Source organism: Triticum dicoccoides, chromosome 3A, assembly GCF_002162155.2.
Source record: "Triticum dicoccoides isolate Atlit2015 ecotype Zavitan chromosome 3A, WEW_v2.0, whole genome shotgun sequence".
Lineage (NCBI taxonomy): Eukaryota > Viridiplantae > Streptophyta > Magnoliopsida > Poales > Poaceae > Triticum > Triticum dicoccoides.
Window position 1 is genome coordinate 640,769,916 of NC_041384.1, and position 22,330 is coordinate 640,792,245.

The following is a 22,330-nucleotide window of genomic DNA, read 5'->3' on the forward strand; positions in this document are numbered from 1 at the left end:
CGAGGTATTCGACGAAGTGGCCGGAAGGTATGCGTCTTTGGTCATGGCGATTTCCTTTCATTTTCGTCATTATCCTCGATAGCTCGTGACCGGGGAGTACGATTTCAGCTTCTGGCCCTGTACGAGGAGGAGACGGTACTGTCAATCGCCCTCGCACGGTCCTGACTGCATGAAGGCAAAATGATGCGGAGAGAGACACCGAATCTGGGAATTCAGCGTACGATTCGGAGGCACATCGCTGAATGGAAATATTTTCCGAGCCGAAACCGGGAACCAGAGCGCAACACGGTATTAGTACAATCGGATTTGCTAATTCTCATCTCATCCACTCCCTGTGTATGTAGTGATCTAAACGCTTTTATATTTCTTTATGGAGAGAGTAGATGAGAACTATACTTCATCTAATCCGAAACAAGTGTGTGTCCGTCCCACGTTTGGTGATGATTAGGTTTAGGTCCAGCGATCACGGAGGCGATTGCGCTCCCTCCCGGGTTCTTGCTGATTGTTCGTCCTAGCCCGTACAGATCCGCCGACTCGACCGGAGTGTAGAGTCGTCGCGCCCGTGCTCCTGGTCGTGCTTGCGAGTCCCACCCTTTGCCACATCTTGAACACTGCGTTGGTTTTCCCCGAAGAGGAAGGGATGATGCAGCAAAGTAGCGTAAGTATTTTCCTCAGTTTTTTGAAAACCAAGGTATCAATCTAGTAGAAGGCTACGCGCCAGTCCCTCGTACCTGCACAAAATAAATAAATCCTCGCAACCAACGCGATAAGGGGTTGTCAATCCCTACACGGCCACTTACGAGAGTGAGATCTGATAGATATGATAAGATAATTTTTTTGGTATTTTTGTGATGAAGATGCGAAGTAAAATAAAAGCAAAGGAAATAACTTAGTATTCGGAGATTAATATGATAAAGATAGACCCGGGGGCCATAGGTTTCATTAGTGGCTTCTCTTGAGAGCATATGTATTCGACAGTGGGTGAACAAATTACTGTTGAGCAATTGACAGAATTGAGCATATTTATGAGAATATCTAGGTATGATCATGTATATAGGCATCACGTCCGAGACAAGTAGACCGACTCCTGCCTGCATGTGCTACTATTACTCCACTCATCGACCGCTATCCAGCATGCATCTAGAGTATTAAGTTAATGAAAACAGAGTAACGCTTTAAGCAAGATGACATGTGATGACCCACAAGTATAGGGGATCTATCGTAGTCCTTTCGATAAGTAAGAGTGTCGAACCCAACGAGGAGCAGAAGGAAATGATAAGCGGTTTTCAGCAAGGTATTCTCTGCAAGTACTGAAATAAGTGGTAATAGATAGTTTTGTGATATGATAAATTGTAACGAGCAACAAGTAACAAAAGTAAATAAAGTGCAGCAAGGTGGCCCAATCCTTTTGTAGCAAAGAACAAGCCAGAACAAACTCTTATAATAGGAAAAGCGCTCTCGAGGACACATGGGAATATCGTCAAGCTAGTTTTCATCCCGTTCATATGATTCGCGTTCGATACTTTGATAATTTGATATGTGGGTGGACCGGTGCTTGGGTGCTGTTCTTACTTGAACAAGCATCCCACTTATGATTAACCTCTATTGCAAGCATCCGCAACTACAACAAGAGTATTAAGGTAAACCTAACCATAGCATGAAACATATGGATCCAAATCAGCCCCTTACGAAGCAATGCATAAACTAGGGTTTAAGCTTTTGTCACTCTAGCAACCCATCATCTACTTATTACTTCCCAATGCCTTTCTCTAGGCCCAAATAATGGTGAAGTGTTATGTAGTCGACGTTCACATAACACCACTAGAGGCTAGACAACATACATCTTATCAAAATATCAAACGAATACCAAATTCACATGACTACTCATAGCAAGACTTCTCCCTTGTCCTCAGGAACGAACGTAATTACTCACAAAGCATATTCATGTTCATAATCAGAGGGGTAATAATATGCATATAGGATCTGAACATATGATCTTCCACCAAATAAACCAACTAGCATCAACTACAAGGAGTAATCAACACTACTAGCATCAATCCCGAACTTTGAGACAAGAATTGGATACAAGAGATGAACTAGGGTTTGGAGATGAGATGGTGCTGGTGAAGATGTTGATGGAGATTGCCCTCTCCCGATGAGAGGAGCGTTGGTGATGACGATGGTGATGATTTCCCCCTCCGGAAGGGAAGTATCCCTGACAGAACAGCTCTGCCGGAGCTCTAGATTGGATCCGCCAAGGTTTCGCCTCGTGGCGGCGGAGTCTCGTCCCGAAAAGTTCCTTCTTATTTTTTTCTCATCGAAAGACCTCATATAGGAGAAGATGTGCGTCGGAGAGCCACCAGGGGGGCCGCGAGATAGGGGGGCGCGCCCTAGGGGGGGGGGCGCCCCCACCCTCGTGAGCAGGGTGTGGGCCCCCTGGCCTTCATCTTTGGCGTGGATTTTCTTTATTTCTTTTAAGACGTTCTGTGGAGTTTCAGAACTTTTGGAGTTGCGCCTAATAGGTCTCTAATATTTGCTCCTTTTCCAGACCAGAATTCCAGCTGCCGGCATTCTCCCTCTTTATGTAAACCTTGTAAAATAAGAGAGAATAGCCATAAGTATTGTGACATAAAAGTGAAATAACAGTCCATAATGCAATAAATATCGATATAAAAGCATGATGCAAAATGGACGTATCAACTCCCCCAAGCTTAGACCTCGCTTGTCCTCAAGCGAAAAGCCGATAACAATAAATATGTCCTCATGTATAGAGGTAGAGGCGTCGATAAAAATAAAATACGGACATGAAGGCATCATGTTTATTCTTATAAAAGCAGCATATATAGGTTTTGTCATATGATTACTTATGTTCAAGTGATGACCTATTCACAATGCAAAAGTATAAATCATAAACCTTATTGGACTCCGACAAACTATAATCTCAGACATTGAAGCAATTGCAATTTATCATAACATCGGAAAGAGTCTATGTCAGAGCTGAAAAGCAAGTCCACATACTCAACTATCATTTAGTCCTCCATAATTGCTAACACTCACGCGATACTTGTGGTTACAGAGTTTTAATCGGACACAGAGAAAGATATGGGCTTATAGTTTTGCCCCACAACCTTTTACCTCAAGGGTAATGTCAACAATAATGATTCATGCTCCCCTACATCCAATTACATATATATATATATATATATATATATATATATATATATATATATCATGTTCTTTCCAACATGCTGAGCTTGCCAAAGGATAAAAATAAAAAAGTAAAGGTGAAGATCACCATGACTCTTGCATAAAGTAGAAGATAATAATAAAGGATAGGCCCTTCGCAGAGGGAAGCAGAGGTTGCCATGCGCTTTTATAGTTGGATGTATAAAATCTCAATGCGAAAGAACGTCACTTTATATTGCCCCTTGTGATATGAACCTTTATTATGCAGTCCGTCGCTTTTATTACTTCCACATCACAAGATCGTATAAAGCTTATTTCTCCCACACCAATCAATCATACATATTTAGAGCAATTTTTATTGCTTTGCACCGATGACAACTTACTTGAAGGATCTTACTCAATCCATAGGTAGATATGGTGGACTCTCATGGCAAAACTGGTTTAGGGATTTTGGAAGCACAAGTAGTATTTCTACTTGGTGCTGAGGATTTGGCTAGCATGAGGAGGAAAGGCAAGCTCAACAAGTTAGAGGAACCATGACAACATACTTCATCTCAGATATAAGAAAGACATAACTCATTACATTGTCTTCCTTGTCCAACGTCAACTCTTTAGCATGTCATATTTTAATGAGTGCTCCCAATCATAAAAGATGTCAATGATAATATATTTATATGTGAAGACCTCTCTTTCCTTATTACTTCTTATTAATTGCAACAATGACCAAATCTATGTCTGCCAACTCCCAACAACTTTTAATCATCATACTCTTTCTATGTGAAGTCATTACTCTCAATAAGATCAATATGAACTTTTTGTTTCTTTTTATTCTTTTCTTCTTTCTTTTATTCACCCAAGATCATGGCAAAATAATCAAGCCCTTGACTCAACACTAATCTTTATTATATATAACTCACGGACTCGATTACATAGAGAGATCATAAAGCAAAAATCAAAACTAGATCATGCCATAAACTTTATTCTACTAGATCAAGATACTACTAATAGGATCGAACTAAGAAAAACGGTAAAGATAGGAGTTGTGATTGTGATACGATACCGGGGCACCTCCCCCAAGCTTGGCAGTTGCCAAGGGGAGTGCCCATACCCAGATACTCAATTCTTCTTTGTTGGAGGAGATGGTGGAGGTGATGGATAATCGCACATCGAGCGTAAGAGGTCCTCCAGCTTGCGAACAATGCCCTTGAGTGCGACAATGTGCTCCTTCAACAAAATATTTTCTTGTGTGAGATACTTGTTTTGTATACGAGCTAACTCAATCATCTTGAAAGCTTCGATCTCAGTTGGGGTAAGAAGGTTATGATCGAGTTGAAGGATGTCTTTTGCTGCTGGAGCTTGATCCTCCGTGGCCTTCTTGGTCCTTTCATCCTTGTTGACCCTCGTGGGTTCTTCCTTCTTCAGATCTATCTTCATTAGCCAAGCATCGTTGTCACCATTGTTGGAGGAGGGAGACGACATGATGCCTAGCCTGGAAAACCCTGACAGAAAATAGCTCGAAACAAGAACAGAGGAGGTTTGCATGATACGGGAGTCAAAACCTTCGGGAGAATATATAATGAATATTTACCGACCAAAATACGTAACGTGCAAGAAAACGGAGTCCGGAAGGCACACGAGGCGCTCACGAGGTAGGGGGGCGCGCCCAGGGGGGTAGGGCGCGCCCACCACCCTCGTGGGGCCCTCGTGTCCTTCCCGGATTGCTACTTATTTTTCTAATTTTCTAAATATTCCAGAATGGAGAAATATTGCCTTAAAAATTGTTTTGGAGTCGGTTTACTTACCGTACCACATACCTATCCCTTTTCGGAGTCTGAAACGTTCCGGAAAGTGTCCCTTATGTATTCCTCCGGGGTTATGATTTCAATAATATTGGTTTCAACATTTATGGGATTACCTGATATATAATGTTTAATTCTTTGACCGTTTACCACCTTTGGATTTGTGCCCTCGAAGTTGTTGATTTTTATGGCACCGGAACGATAGACCTCTTCGATGACGTAGGGGCCTTCCCATTTAGAGAGAAGTTTTCCTGCAAAAAATCTTAAACGAGAGTTGTATAGCAATACATAATCACCTACATTAAACTCACACTTTTGTATACTTTTGTCATGCCATCTTTTAACTTTTTCTTTAAACAACTTGGCATTTTCATAAACTTGGGTTCTCTATTCATCAAGTGAGCTAATATCAAATAACCTCTTCTCACCGGCAAGTTTAAAATCATAGTTGAGTTCTTTAATAGCCCAGTATGCCTTATGTTCTAGTTCGAGAGGTAAGTGACATGCTTTTCCATAGACCATTTTGTACGGGGACATACCCATAGGATTTTTGTATGCAGTTCTATAAGCCCATAATGCATCATCAAGTTTCTTAGACCAATTCTTTCTAGACCTATTAACAGTCTTTTGCAAAATTAATTTGAGCTCTCTATTGCTCAACTCTACTTGACCACTAGACTGTGGGTGGTAAGGGGATGCAATTCTATGATTAACATCATATTTAGCAAGCATTTTACGGAAAGCACCATGAATAAAGTGTGAACCACCATCAGTCATTAAATATCTAGGGACTCCAAACCTCGGGAAAATAACTTCTTTAAGCATTTTAATAGAAGTGTTATGATCAACACTACTAGTTGGAATAGCTTCTACCCACTTAGTAACGTAATCAACAGCAACTAAAATATGTGTGTATCCATTAGAGGCAGGAAAAGGTCCCATATAATCAAAGCCCCAAACATCAAACGGTTCAATAACAACTGAATAATTCATAGGAATTTCTTGACGTCTACTAATATTACCAATTCTTTGACATTCATCACAAGACAAGACAAACTTATGGGCATCCTTGAAGAGAGTAGGCCAATAAAAACCAGATTGCAATACCTTATGTGCAATTCTATCTCCAGTGTGGTGTCCTCCATAAGACTCGGAATGACACTTGCGTGTGATTTGTTCCTGTTCATGCTCAGGTACACAACGTCTAATAACACCATCCACTCCTTCTTTATAAAGATGTGGGTCATCCCAAAAGTAATGTCTCAAGTCATAGAAGAACTTTTTCTTTTGTTGGTATGTGAAGCTAGGTGGTATAAACTTAACGACAATATAATTAGCATAATCAGCATACCATGGAGTACTACGATAAGTACTTATAACATTTAATTGCTCATCAGGAAAGTCATCATTAATAGGTAGTGGGTCATCAAGAATATTTTCTAACCTAGGCAAGTTGTCTGCAACGGGGTTCTTAGCTCCCTTTCTATCAACAATATGCAAATCAAATTCTTGTAGCAAGAGAACCCATCTAATAAGTCTAGGTTTAGCATCTTTATTTTCCATAAGATATTTAATAGCAGCATGATCTGTTTGAATAGTTACTTTAGAATCAACAATATAAGATCTGAACTTATCACAAGCAAATACAACTGCTAAAAGTTCTTTTTCAGTAGTAGCATAATTTCTTTGAGCATTGTCTAGAGTCTTACTAGCATAATGAATAACATTTAATTTCTTATCGACTCTTTTCCCTAGAACAACACCTACAACATAATCACTAGCATCACACATAATTTCAAAGGGTAAATTCCAATCAGGTGGCTGAACAATAGGTGCAGAGACTAATGCTTTCTTAAGTATTTCAAATGCTTCTACACAATCATCATCAAAGACAAATGGTATATCTTTTTGCAATAAATTAGTCAGAGGCCGAGAAATTTTTGAGAAGTCCTTAATGAACCTCCTATAAAACCCGACATGACCAAGGAAATTTCTTATACCTTTGATGTCCTTGGGACATGGCATCTTTTCAATAGCATCAACCTTGGCTTTATCAACTTCAATACCTCTTTCAGAAACTTTGTGCCCCAAGACAATACCTTCATTAACCATAAAGTGGCACTTTTCCCAATTCAAGACAAGATTAGTTTCTTCACATCTCTGCAAAACTCGATCAAGATTGCTCAAGCAATCATCAAAAGAGGAACCATAGATGAAAAAATCGTCCATGAAGACCTCACAAATCTTTTCACAAAAGTCAGAGAATATAGCCATCATGCATCTTTGAAAGGTAGCTGGTGCATTACATAAACCAAAAGGCATACATCTATAAGCAAAAGTACTAAAAGGGCATGTAAAAGTAGTCTTTGATTGGTCTCTAGCCGACACAGGTATTTGAGAGAACCCAGAATAACCATCTAGAAAGCAATAGTGTGTGTGTGTGTTTGCATAATGTTTCTAGCATTTGATCAATAAAAGGTAAGGAGTAATGATCTTTCTTAGTAGCTTTATTTAATTTGCGGAAATCAATTACCATCCTATAACCTGTGATAATTCTTCGCGGAATCAATTCATCTTTATCATTAGGAACAACAGTAATACCTCCCTTCTTAGGGATACAATGGACATGACTTACCCACTCACTATCAGCAACGGGGTAGATTATACTTGCCTCTAGAAGCTTTAGTATTTCTTTTCTTACCATTTCTTTCATTTTAGGATTCAGACATCGTTGAGGATCACGAACTGGTTTGGCATCTGCTTCCAAATTTATTTTATGTTGACATAGAGTGGGACTAATGCCCTTAAGATCATCAAGAGTATATCCAATAGCATCACGATGCTTCTTCAGAGTTTTCAATAATCTTTCTTCTTCATGCTCTGAAAGGTTAGCACTAATAATAACATGATATATCTTCTTTTCATCAAGATAAGCATATTTAAGATTATCAGGCAAAGGTTTAAGCTCGAACACGGGATCACCCTTGGGTGGAGGAGGATCCCCTAAGATTTCAACATGCAAGTTGTGTTTCAGAACAGGTTCCTATTTAAAGAATACTTCATCTATTTCCCTTCTTTCATTCATGAACATATCATTTTCATGGTCTAGCAAATAGTGTTCTAAAGGATCACTAGGAGGTACTGCAATAGAAGCAAGACCAATAATTTCATCCTTACTAGGTGATTCTTCCTCACGATGTTGTTTACTAAATTTAGAGAAATTAAACTCATGAACCATATCATCCAAGCCAACAGTAACAACATTCTTTGTACAATCTATGATAGCATTGACAGTATTTAAGAAGGGTCTACCAAATATAATGGGACAAAAACTATCTTGTGGGGAACCAAGAACAAGAAAATCAGCAGGATATTTAGTTTTCCCACACAAGACTTCAACATCTCTGACAATTCCATTGCTGAAATAGTATCTCTATTGGCAAGTTTAATTGTGACATCAATATCTTCTAACTCAGCAGGTGCAATTTCATTCTTAATTTCTTCATATAAAGTATGCGGTATAACACTAGCACTAGCACCCATATCACATAAGCCATGATAACAATGATCCCCAATTTTAACAGAAATAACAGGCACACCTACCACGGGTCTATGTTTATCTTTAGCACAAGGTTTAGCAATTCTAGCAGTTTCACCTTCGAACTGAATAACATGCCCATCAATATTATTAGACAAGAGATCTTTAATAATAGCAATATTAGGTTCTACTTTAACTTGTTCAGGAGGTGTATAAGTTCTAATATTGCTTTTACGAACAACAGTTAAAGCTTTAGCATGATCCTTTATTCTAACAGGGAAAGGTGGTTTCTCAATATAAGAAGTAGGAACAATAGGATCATTATAATTGACAGTATTTTCTTCAACTTTAATAGGTGCATCTACTTTTACTTCTATGGGAGGATGATATTTAAACCACTTTTCCTTAGGGAGATCAACATAAGTAGCAAAAGATTCACAAAAAGAAGCTACTATCTCAGAGTCAAGTCCATATTTAGTGTTAAATTACGGAAAATATTGGTATCCATGAAAGACTTAACACAATCAAACTTAGGTGTCATACCTGACTCCTTACCTTCGTGGAGGTCCCAATCTTCAGAGTTGCGTTTAATTCTGTCCAATAAATTCTATCTGAATTCAATAGTCTTCATCATAAAAGAGCCAGCACAAGAAGTATCGAGCATGTTGCAATTGTTTTCAGAAAGCCGGGCATAAAAACTTTGCATAATTATTTCTCTCGGGAGCTCATGATTGGGGCATGAATATAACATTGATTTAAGCCTCCCCCAAGCTTGAGCGATGCTTTCTCCTTCGCGAGTCCAGAAATTATATATGTAATTGTGATCACGATGAACAAGATGCATAGGGTAATACTTTTGATGAAATTCCAACTTCAATCTTTTATAGTCCCAGAATCTCATATCATCACATAGCCTATACCATATCAATGCGTCTCCCTTCAAAGATAAAGGGAAGACCTTCTTCTTAGCAACATCATCGGGTATACCTGCAAGCTTAAATAATCCACAAACTTCATCCACATATATTAAGTGCTCATCGGGATGCTTTGTTCCATCTCCTATAAAAGGGTTAGCTAGCAGTTTTTTCATCATAGCCGCAGGAAATTCAAAAGGAGTTTCATTTTCAATAGGTTCAGTAGGTTGAGGAGCAACTCTTTGCTCTACTGGACGGGGTGAAGATACCCCGAACAAGCCCCTCAGAGAATTACTTTCCATAGTAACAAGTGACAATAAATTTCAGCACACTATATAAATTTTTCCTTATCAAATTCCACCTACCAAAGGCGCTACACTCCCCGGCAATGGCGGCAGAAAAGAGTCTTGATGACCCACAAGTATAGGGGATCTATCGTAGTCCTTTCGATAAGTAAGAGTGTCGAACCCAACGAGGAGCAGAAGGAAATGATAAGCGGTTTTCAGCAAGGTATTCTCTGCAAGTACTGAAATAAGTGGTAACAGATAGTTTTGTGATATGATAAATTGTAACGAGCAACAAGTAACAAAAGTAAATAAAGTGCAGCAAGGTGGCCCAATCATTTTGTAGCAAAGGACAAGCCAGAACAAACTCTTATAATAGGAAAAGCGCTCCCGAGGACACATGGGAATATCGTCAAGCTAGTTTTCATCCCGTTCATATGATTCGCGTTCGATACTTTGATAATTTGATATGTGGGTGGACTGGTGCTTGGGTGCTGTTCTTACTTGAACAAGCATCCCACTTATGATTAACCTCTATTGCAAGCATCCGCAACTACAACAAGAGTATTAAGGTAAACCTAACCATAGCATGAAACATATGGATCCAAATCAGCCCCTTACGAAGAAATGCATAAACTAGGGTTTAAGCTTCTGTCACTCTAGCAACCCATCATCTACTTATTACTTCCCAATGCCTTTCTCTAGGCCCAAATAATGGTGAAGTGTTATGTAGTCGACGTTCACATAACACCACTAGAGGCTAGACAACATACATCTTATCAAAATATCAAACGAATACCAAATTCACATGACTACTCATAGCAAGACTTCTCCCTTGTCCTCAGGAACGAACGTAATTACTCACAAAGCATATTCATGTTCATAATCAGAGGTGTAATAATATGCATATAGGATCTGAACATATGATCTTCCACCAAATAAACCAACTAGCATCAACTACAAGGAGTAATCAACACTACTAGCACCAATCCCGGACTTTGAGACAAGAATTGGATACAAGAGATGAACTAGGGTTTGGAGATGAGATGGTGCTGGTGAAGATGTTGATGGAGATTGCCCTCTCCCGATGAGAGGAGCGTTGGTGATGACGATGGTGATGATTTCCCCCTCCGGAAGGGAAGTATCCCCGACAGAACAGCTCTGCCGGAGCTCTAGATTGGATCCGCCAAGGTTTCGCCTCGTGGCGGCGGAGTCTCGTCCCGAAAAGTTCCTTCTTATTTTTTTCTCATCGAAAGACCTCATATAGGAGAAGATGTGCGTCGAAGAGCCACCAGGGGGCCCGCGAGATAGGGGGGCGCACCCTAGGGGGGGTGCCCCACCCTCGTGAGCAGGGTGTGGGCCCCCTGGCCTTCATCTTTGGCGTGGATTTTTCTTTATTTCTTTTAAGACGTTCCGTGGAGTTTCAGGACTTTTGGAGTTGCGCAGAATAGGTCTCTAATATTTGCTCCTTTTCCAGACCAGAATTCCAGCTGTCGGCATTCTCCCTCTTTATGTAAACCTTGTAAAATAAGAGAGAATAGCCATAAGTATTGTAACATAAAGTGAAATAACAGTCCATAATGCAATAAATATCGATATAAAAGCATGATGGAAAATGGATGTATCAACATGATGTAGAGGGATAAACTCATGCAATATGATGAAAACCCCATCTTGTTATCCTCGATGGCAACAATACAATACATGCCTTGCTGCCCTACTGTCACTGGGAAAGGACACCGCAAGATTGAACCCAAAGCTAAGCACTTCTCCCATTGCAAGAAAAATCAATCTAGTAGGCCAAACCAAACTGATAATTCGAAGATACTTGCAAAGATAACCAATCATACATAAAAGAATTCAGAGAAGATTCAAATATTGTTCATAGATAGACTTGATCATAAACCCACAATTCATCGGTCTCAACAAACACACCGCAAAAAGAAGATTACATCGAATAGATCTCCACAAGAGAGGGGGAGAACATTGTATTGAGATCCAGAAAGAGAGAAGAAGCCTTCTAGCTAATAACTATGGACCCGTAGGTCTGAGGTGAACTACTCACACTTCATCGGAGGGGCTATGGTGATGATGTAGAAGCCCTCCGTGATCGATGCCCCCTTCGGGGGAGCTCCGGAACAGGCCCCAAGATGGGATCTCGTGGATACAGAAAGTTGCGGCGGTGGAATTAGGGTTTTGGCTCCGTATCTCATCGTTTGGGGGTACATAGGTATATATAGGAGGAAGGAGTACGTCGGTGGAGCAACAGGGGGCCCACGAGGGTGGAAGGCGCGCCTGGGGGGTACATAGGGTCCAAGTCTCCTCGGTCTTGTTCATTGAGAAAATCACGTCCCCGAAGGTTTCATTCCGTTTGGAATCCATTTGATATTCCTTTTCTTCGAAACCCTAAAACAGGCAAAAAACAGCAATTCTAGGCTGGGCCTCCGGTTAATAGGTTAGTACCAAAAATAATATAAAAGTGGATAATAAAGCCCAATAATGTCCAAAACAGTAGATAATATAGCGTGGAGCAATCAAAAATTATAGATACGTTGGAGACGTATCAAGCATCCCCAAGCTTAATTCCTGCTCGTCCTCGAGTAGGTAAATGATAAAACAGAATTTTTGATGCGGAGTGCTACTTGGCATAATTTTAATGTAATTCTTCTTAATTGTGGTATGAATATTGATAACCCACAAGTATAGGGGATCACAACAGCTTTCGAGGGTAGAGTATTCAACCCAAATTTATTGATTCGATACAAGGGGAGCCAAAGAATATTCTCAAGTATTAGCAGCTGAGTTGTCAATTCAACCACACCTGGAAACTTAGTATCTGCAGCAAAGTGTTTAGTAGCAAATTAATATGATAGTGGTGGTAACGGCAACAAAAGTAAAGACAACAAAAGTAATGTTTTTTTGGTATTTTGTGGTGATTGTAACAGTAGCACCGGGAAAGTAAATAAGCGAGAACCAGTATATGGAAAACTCGTAGGCACCGGATCAGTGATGGATAATTATGCCGGATGCGGTTCATCATGTAACAGTCATAACATAGGGTGACACAGAACTAGCTCCAATTCATCAATGTAATGTAGGCATGTATTCCGTATATAGTCATACGTGCTTATGGAAAAGAACTTGCATGACATCTTTTGTCCTACCCTCCCGTGGCAGCGGGGTCCTATTGGAAACTAAGGGATATTAAGGCCTCCTTTTAATAGAGAACCGGAACAAAGCATTAGCACATAGTGAATACATGAACTCCTCAAACTATGGTCATCACCGGGAGTGGTCCCGATTATTGTCACTTCGGGGTTGCCGGATCATAACACATAGTAGGTGACTATAGACTTGCAAGATAGGATCAAGAACTCACATATATTCATGAAAACATAATAGGTTCAGATCTGAAATCATGGCACTCGGGCCCTAGTGACAAGCATTAAGCATAGCAAAGTCATAACAACATCAATCTCAGAACATAATGGATACTAGGGATCAAACCCTAACAAAACTAACTCGATTACATGATAAATCTCATCCAACCCATCACCGTCCAGCAAGCCTACGATGGAATTACTCACGCACGGCGGTGAGCATCATGAAATTGGTGATGAAGGATGGTTGATGATGATGACGACGACGAATCCCCCTCTCCGGAGCCCTGAACGGACTCCAGATCAGCCCTTCCGAGAGGTTTTAGGGCTTGGCGGCGGCTCCGTATCGTAAAACGCGATGATTTCTTCTCTTTGATTTTTTTCTCATCAAAACTCAATATATGGAGGTGGAGTTGGAGTCGGAGACGCAACAGGGGGCCCACGAGGTAGGGGGGCGCGCCCTAGGGGGGGGCGCCCCCCACCCTCGTGAGAAGGGTGTGGGCCCCCTGGTCTTCATCTTTGGCGAGGATTTTTTATTGTTTTTTCTAAGATGTTCCGTGGAGTTTCAGGTCATTCCGAGAATATTTGTTTTCTGCACATAAAACAACACCATGGTAATTCTGCTGAAAACAGAGTCAGTCCGGGTTAGTTCCATTCAAATCATACAAGTTAGAGTCCAAAACAAGGGCAAAAGTGTTTGGAAAAGTAGATACGACGGAGACGTATCAACTCCCCCAAGCTTAAAACCTTGCTTGTCCTCAAGCAATTCAGTTGACAAACTGAAAGAAAGAAAGAAAAACTTTTACAAACTCTGTTTGCTCTTGTTGTTGTAACTATGTCAAGCTAGTATTCAAGTTTTCAGCATAGATCATAACTAACCACATTTGCAATAATTCTCAGGTCTCACAATTACTCACATCAATAGCATAATCAACTAACAAGTCATAATAATAAATCTCGAATGAGAACACTTTCTCAAAACAATCATAATATGATATAACAAGATGGTATCTCGCTAGCCCTTTCTGAGACCGCAAAACATAAATGCAGAGCACCTTTAAAGATCAAGGACTGACTAGACATTGTAATTCATGGTAAAAGAGATCCAATCATAGTCATACCCAATATAAATTAACAATGATGAATGCAAATGACAGTTGTGCTCTCCAGCTAGTGCTTTTTAATAAGAGGGCGATGACTCAACATAAAAGTAAATGGATAAGCCCTTCGCAGAGGGAAGCAGAGATTTGTAGAGGTGCCAGAGCTCAGTTTTGAAATAGAGATAAATTGTATTTTGAGCGGTATACTTTCATTATCAACATAACAACTAAGAGATGGCGATATCTTCCATGCTAAACACATTATAGGCGGTTCCCAAACAGAATGGTAAAGTTTATACTCCCCCTCCACCAACAAGCATCAATCCATGGCTTGCTCGAAACAACGAGTGCCTCCAACATACATCAGGTCCCAGGGGGAGTTTTGTTTGCAATTAATTTTGATTTAGTTTGCATAAAGCATGGGACTGGGCATCCCGGTGACCAGCGATTTTCTCGTGAGTGAGGAGTGGAGTCCACTCCTCTTGAGAATAACCCGCCTAACACGGAAGATAAGGACAACCTTTGTTGATACATGAGCTATTCGAGCATACAAAAAAGAATGTTTATTTGAAGGTTTAGAGTTTGGTACATACAAATTTACTCGGAACAGCAGGTAGACACCGCATATAGGAAGGTATGGTGGACTCATCTGGAATAACTTTGGGGTTTAAGGGATTGGATGCACAAGCAGTATTCCCGCTTAGTACAAGTGAAGGCTAACAAAAAACTGGGAAGCGACCAAATAGAGAGCGACAACAGCCATGTACATGCATTAAAATTAATAAACATTGGATGCAAGCATGAGTAGGATATAATCCACCATGAACATAAATATCGTGAAGGCTATGTTGATTTTGTTTCAACGACATGCGTGAACATGTGCCAAGTCAAGTCACTTAAATCATTCAAAGGAGGATACCACCCCATCATACCACATCATAATCATCTCAATAGCATGTTGGCACACAAGGTAAATCATTATAACTCATAGCTAATCAAGCATGGCACAAGCAACTATGATCTCTAATTGTCATTGCAAACATGTTTATTCATAATAAGCTGAATCAAGAACGAGGGACTCATCATATTTACAAAAACAAAAGAGGTCGAGTTCATACCAACTTTTCTCATCTCAGTCAGTCCATCATATATCATCATAATTGCCTTTCACTTGCACGACCGAACGGTGTGAATAATAATAAAAGTGTACGTGCATTGGACTAAGCTGGAATCTGCGAGCATTCAATAAACAGGAGAAGACAAGGCAATATGGGCTCTTGGTTAAATCAACAATAATGCATATAAGAGACACTTCAACAATTTAATTATGGTCTTCTCCTACTGACCCCCAAAGAAAAGAAAAGAAATAAAACTATTTACATGGGAAAGCTCCCAACAAGCAAAAGAAGAACGGGAAATATTTTTGGGTTTTCTTTTAATCATTACTACTACAGCAAAAAAATAAACTACTACTAATTTTTTGTTTTTCTTAAGGTTTGACAAACACACAAGAAGAAAGCAGGAAAAAGAAAATAAACTAGCATGGATATTATAGTGAAAAAGTATGAGCACCGACATCTAGCAATGAGTGTGTGAGAACATAAATGTAATGTCGGTGAGAAATACGTACTCCCCAAGCTTAGGCCTTTGGCCTAAGTTGGTCTATGGCCACGGCTAGCCTGGCGGATATCCATAATAATAGTTGTTGGGGTCGTACTGTGATGAGGAAGAATAGTTGGGATCATACTGTGATGAAGAAGAAGACTCTGACTGCCACTGGCTGACAGTCATCTCTGGATCCCAAGAATAAATAGATTTTCGTGGAGGCTCATCTTGTGGTTCCTGTTCCGGGGCTGGTGCAGGATTCTTGTAAGCTTGGACGGCAGCCCACATAACGAGGTAGGGTCCTACAAAATTAAACAAAGAAGAAGCAGGCAGGATAATAGTCTCAGGATGATGTTTGTTAAAGAACAATTGATATTTAAGCTCTCCTGCCCTATTCTTAACAATAAAATCATGTGCCACCATACTTTTATGATCTAGATAAACACGGGGCAACATCTTTTCTTCCTTCTCAGCATGCCTAATAGGTATGTTAAAATGTGCAGCTAGGCGTGTGGCATAGACGCCTCCAAAGATGGGACCCTTAGTACGGTTCATACTTAACCGTCTAGCAATAATACCGCCCATACTAAAAGTGTTATCACTATATAAACCATGGTGCAGAATAATTATATCAGGGATACAAAGGTTTCCACTGTTTCCGCGCCCAATTAAACAACGACTAGCAAATAATGCAAAGTAACGTAAAACAGGAAAATGTATGCTGGTGATTCGTGCATCGGAAACCTTTCTAGTTTCTCCTGCAGTGATAGTATCAATAAACCCAGCCACATCATCATGATGTGGTTCTTCTGTCTTGCCCTCAAAAGGGACTAAACAAATCCGACAGAAATCATAAACTGACATCTCCTTATGCTCATCATATAAATGAAACTCCACCGTAGGTGGTGAGTTCCTAGAATGAAAATGAAAGTTTTGCACAAAGGTATTTGTGAGTAAGAGATACTAATCGCATTGATCGTAGAGGAAAGCGATGAGGCCTGCATTGTGAGCCAATTCATGAAAATCTTCATAGATACCGGTTGCTCTCAAGAAATTTTCAGAAGGCCATTCACACGCCCGAATCTCCGCAGTGCGCGGCAAATTATACTTAGGCTTCGGTGCCTTTTCCTTCGAGCTTTGGCTCGATGAGCCCCTAAAAAATCTCCTCATTATTTTTCTGAAACAATCTGAAATTTTTAGTAACTTCAAACAAAAGTGAGCCAAACTCAATAAAACTGATAGCAACTACTCCTACAAGTGCCTAGAGCCTATATCAAGCATTAGAACTACTTGGAACCATATAAATTTGACATGCAAGCTCAAGAACATGGTCACCTATGCAGCACAAATTTGCAAAGAATAAAGCACTAGAACAAAAACTAATTGAACCAATGGAGGAGTCACATACCAAGGAACAATCTCCCCAAGCAGTTTTGCGAGAGGTGCTTTGAGCAAGGAGATCGAAAATCACAGCAAAAGTGGCTGGAACTCGTGCTTGAGTTGGTTTTTCGGGTTTGTGTGAGACAGAGGAAGAAGATGGGTGCTGGAATAAGTGGAGGAGGGCCACCGTGGGCCCACGAGGCAGGGGGCGCGCTCTATAGGGGGGGGGGGCGCCCACCACCCTCGTGGCCAGGTGGCAGCTCCTCCCGCGGTAATTTTTGCACAGTAAATCCTCAAATATTCCCGAAAAAATCATATTAAATTGGCATGACATTCTGAGGACTTTTATTTTCGGGATATTTTTATATTGCACGGATAAGCCAGGAAACAGACAGAAAAATACTATTTTTACTTTATTTAATATAAATAACAGAAAGTAAAAGTGGGGTACAGAGGGTTGTGCTTCTAGTTTCATCCATCTCATGCTCATAAAAAAGAATCCACTAACAAGGTTGATCAAGTCTTGTTAACAAACTCATTCCGATAATCATGAAACCGGAGAAATTTCGAATAACACTAGGTTACCTCAACGGGGATATGCACATCCCCAATAATAAGTATATCATATTTTTCTTGATAGTGGGAAGAGGAAATTCAAAACCTCCAAATATAATCGATGGAATTTTTCCAATAGAGTTGATACTATGAACTTGAGGTTGTTTCCTCGGAAAGTGTACCGTATGCTCATTACCATTAACATGAAAAGTGACATTGCCTTTGTTGCAATCAATAACAGCCCCTACAGTATTAAGAAAAGGTCTTCCAAGAATAATAGACATACTATCATCCTCGGGAATATCAAGTATAACAAAGTCCGTTAAAATAGTAACGTTTGCAACCACAACAGGCACATCCTCACAAATACCGACAGGTATAGCAGTTGATTTATCAACCATTTGCAAAGATATTTCAGTATGTGTCAGCTTATTCAAGTCAAATCTACGATATAAAGAGAGAGGCATAACACTAACACCGGCTCCAAGATCACATAAAGCAGTTTTAATATAATTTCTTTTAATGGAACAAGGTATAGTAGGTACTCCGGGGTCTCCAAGTTTCTTTGGTATTCCACCCTTAAAAGTATAATTAGCACGCATGGTGGAAATCTCAGCTTCCAGTATCTTTCTTTTATTAGTAATGATATCCTTCATATATTTAGCATAAGGATTTGTTTTGAGCACATCAGTTAATCTCATACGCAAAAAGTTAGGCCTAATCATTTTAGCAAAGCGCTCAAAATCCTCATCATCCTTTTTCTTGGATGGTTTCGGAGGAAAAGGCATGGGTTTCTGAACCCAAGGTTCCCTTTCTTTACCATGTTTCCTAGCAACAAAGTCTCTTTTATCATAACATTGATTCTTTGATTGTGGGTTCTCAAGATCAACAACAGGTTCAATTTCTACATCATTATCATTACTCGGTTGAGCATCATCATGAACATCATCATTAATATTTTTACTAGGTTCATGTTCATTACCAGATTGTGTTTCAGCATCAGACATAGATATATCATTTGGATTATCAGGTGGTTCAGCAATAGGTTCACTAGAAGTTTGCACAGTTCTATCATTTTTCTTCTTCTTCTTTTTAGAAGAACTAGGAACATCTATATTATTTCTTTGAGAATCTTGCTCGATTCTCTTAGGGTGGCCTTCAGGATACAAAGGTTCCTGAGTCATTCTACCAGTTCTAGTAGCCACTCTAACAACATAATCATTTTTCTTACTATTCATTTCATCAAGCACTTCTTTTTGAGCCTTAAGTACTTGTTCTACTTGAGTGGTAACCATAGAAGCATGTTTGCTAACAATTTTAAGTTCACCTTTAATATCAGCCATATAATCACCCAAGCATCTAATCATATAAGCATTTTCTTTTAATTGTCTACCAAAATAAGCATTGAAGTCGTCTTGCTTAAACATAAAGTTATCAAACTCATCCAAGCACTGACTAGCAATTTTAGTAGGAGGGACTTCATCTTTATCATATCTATAGAGAGAATTTACCTTTACTACCTGTGTCGGGATATCAGGATCAGGAGGTTCTTCAGTAAATAAATAATTAAGATCATATGTTTCTTCAACAGGCGGTGAATTAAGACCATGTATTTCTTCAATAGGAGGTAAATTCTTAACGTCTTCAGCTTTAATACCTTTTTCTTTCATAGTTTTCTTTGCCTCTTGCATATCTTCAGGACTGAGAAATAAAACACCTCTCTTCTTCGGAGTTGGTTTAGGAATAGGCTCAGTAATTGGAGCAGGAGATTGCTCAGGAGGTGGCTCAGGAGGTGCCCAATTATTTTCATTTGTCAACATATTATTCAATAGAATTTCAGCTTCATCCGGTGTTCTTTCCCTGAAAAGAGAACCAACACAACTATCCAGGTAATCTCTGGAAGCATCGGTTAGTCCATTATAAAAGATATCAAGTATTTCAGGTTTCTTAAGAGGATGATCAGGCAAAGCATTAAGTAGCTTGAGAAGCCTCCCCCAAGCTTGTGGGAGACTCTCTTCTTTAATTTGCACGAATTTGTATATTTCCCTCAAAGCAGCTTGTTTCTTATGAGCAGGGAAATATTTAGCAGAGAAGTAATAAATCATATCCTGGGGACTACGCACGCAACCAGGATCAAGAGAATTAAACCATACCTTAGCATCACCCTTTAATGAGAACAGAAATATTTTGAGTATATAGAAGTAACGCGATCTCTCATCATTAGTAAATAGGGCAGCTATATCATTTAACTTAGTAAGATGTGCCACAACAATTTCAGATTCATAGCCATAAAACGGATCAGATTCAACCAAAGTAATTCTATCAGGATCAACAGAGAATTCATAATCCTTATCAGGAACACATATAGGTGAATTAGCAAAAGCAGGGTCAGGTATCATTCTATCTCTAAGTGATTCTTTGTTCCATTTAATTAATAACCTCTTAAGCTCATATCTATCTTTGCAAGCAAAAATAGCGACAGAAGATTCCATATCAAAAAGATAACCCTCAGGAATAACAGGCATATTTTCATCATCACTATCATCATCATATTCAGATTCAATAATTTCTTTTTCTCTAGCCCTAGCAATTTGTTCATCAAGAAATTCACTAAGGGGCACAGTAGTATCAGACATAGAAGCAGTTTCATCATAAGTATCATGCATAGCAGAAGTGGCATCATCAATAACATGCGACATATCAGAACGAATAGCAAAAGCAGGTGTAGGTGTCGCTAACTTACTCATAACAGAAGGTGAATCAAGTGCAAAGCTAGATGGCAGTTCCTTACCTCCCCTCGTAGTTGAGGGATAGATATTGGTTTTTGGATCTCTCAAATTCTTCATAGTGTCCAGCAGATATAAATCCCAAGTGACTCAAAGAATAGAGCTATGCTCCCCGGCAACGGTGCCAGAAATTAGTCTTGATAACCCACAAGTATAGGGGATCGCAACAGCTTTCGAGGGTAGAGTATTCAACCCAAATTTATTGATTCAACACAAGGGGAGCCAAAGAATATTCTCAAGTATTAGCAGCTGAGTTGTCAATTCAACCACACCTGGAAACTTAGTATCTGCAGCAAAGTGTTTAGTAGCAAAGTAATATGATAGTGGTGGTAGCGGCAACAAAAGTAAAGACATCAAAGGTAATGTTTTTTGGTATTTTGTGGTGATTGTAACAGTAGCACCGGGAAAGTAAATAAGCGAGAACCAGTATATGGAAAACTCGTAGGCACCGGATCAGTGATGGATAATTATGCCGGATGCGGTTCATCATGTAATAGTCATAACATAGGGTGACACAGAACTAGCTCCAATTCATCAATGTAATGTAGGCATGTATTCCGTATATAATCATACGTGCTTATGGAAAAGAACTTGCATGACATCTTTTGTCCTACCCTCCCGTGGCAGCGGGCTCCTATTGGAAACTAAGGGATATTAAGGCCTCCTTTTTATAGAGAACCGGAACAAAGCATTAGCACATAGTGAATACATGAACTCCTCAAACTATGGTCATCACCGGGAGTGGTCCCGATTATTGTCACTTCGGGGTTGCCGGATCATAACACATAGTAGGTGACTATAGACTTGCAAGATAGGATCAAGAACTCACATATATTCATGAAAACATAATAGGTTCAGATTGAAATCATGGCACTCGGGCCCTAGTGACAAGCATTAAGCATAGCAAAGTCATAACAACATCAATCTCAGAACATAATGGATACTAGGGATCAAACCCTAACAACTAACTCGATTACATGATAAATCTCATCCAACCCATCACCGTCCAGCAAGCCTACGATGGAATTACTCATGCACGGCGGTGAGCATCATGAAATTGGTGATGGAGGATGGTTGATGATGATGACGGCGACGAATCCCCCTCTCCGGAGCCCCGAACGGACTCCAGATCAGCCCTCCTGAGAGGTTTTAGGGCTTGGCGGCGGCTCCGTATCGTAAAACGCGATGATTTCTTCTCTCTGACTTTTTTCTCATCGAAACTCAATATATGGAGGTGGAGTTGGAGTCAGAGACGCAACAGGGGGCCCACGAGGTAGGGGGGCGCCCCCACCCTCGTGAGAAGGGTGTGGCCCCCTGGTCTTCATCTTTGGCGAGGATTTTTTATTGTTTTTTCTAAGATGTTCCGTGGAGTTTCAGGTCATTCCGAGAATATTTATTTTCTGCACATAAAACAACACCATGGTAATTCTGCTGAAAACAACGTCAGTCCGGGTTAGTTCCATTCAAATCATACAAGTTAGAGTCCAAAACAAGGGCAAAAGTGTTTGGAAAAGTAGATACGACGGAGACGTATCAAATATTCAGATCTGAAAGATTCAAGATAAAAGTTTAATATTGACATAAAAATAATAATACTTCAAGCATACTAACAAAGCAATCATGTCTTCTCAAAATAGCATGGCCAAAGAAAGTTATCCCTACAAAATCATATAGTTTGGCTATGCTCCATCTTCACCACACAAAATATTTAAATCATGCACAACCCCGATGACAAGCCAAGCAATTGTTTCATACTTTTGGTGTTCTCAAACTTTTTCAATCTTCATGCAATACATGAGCGTG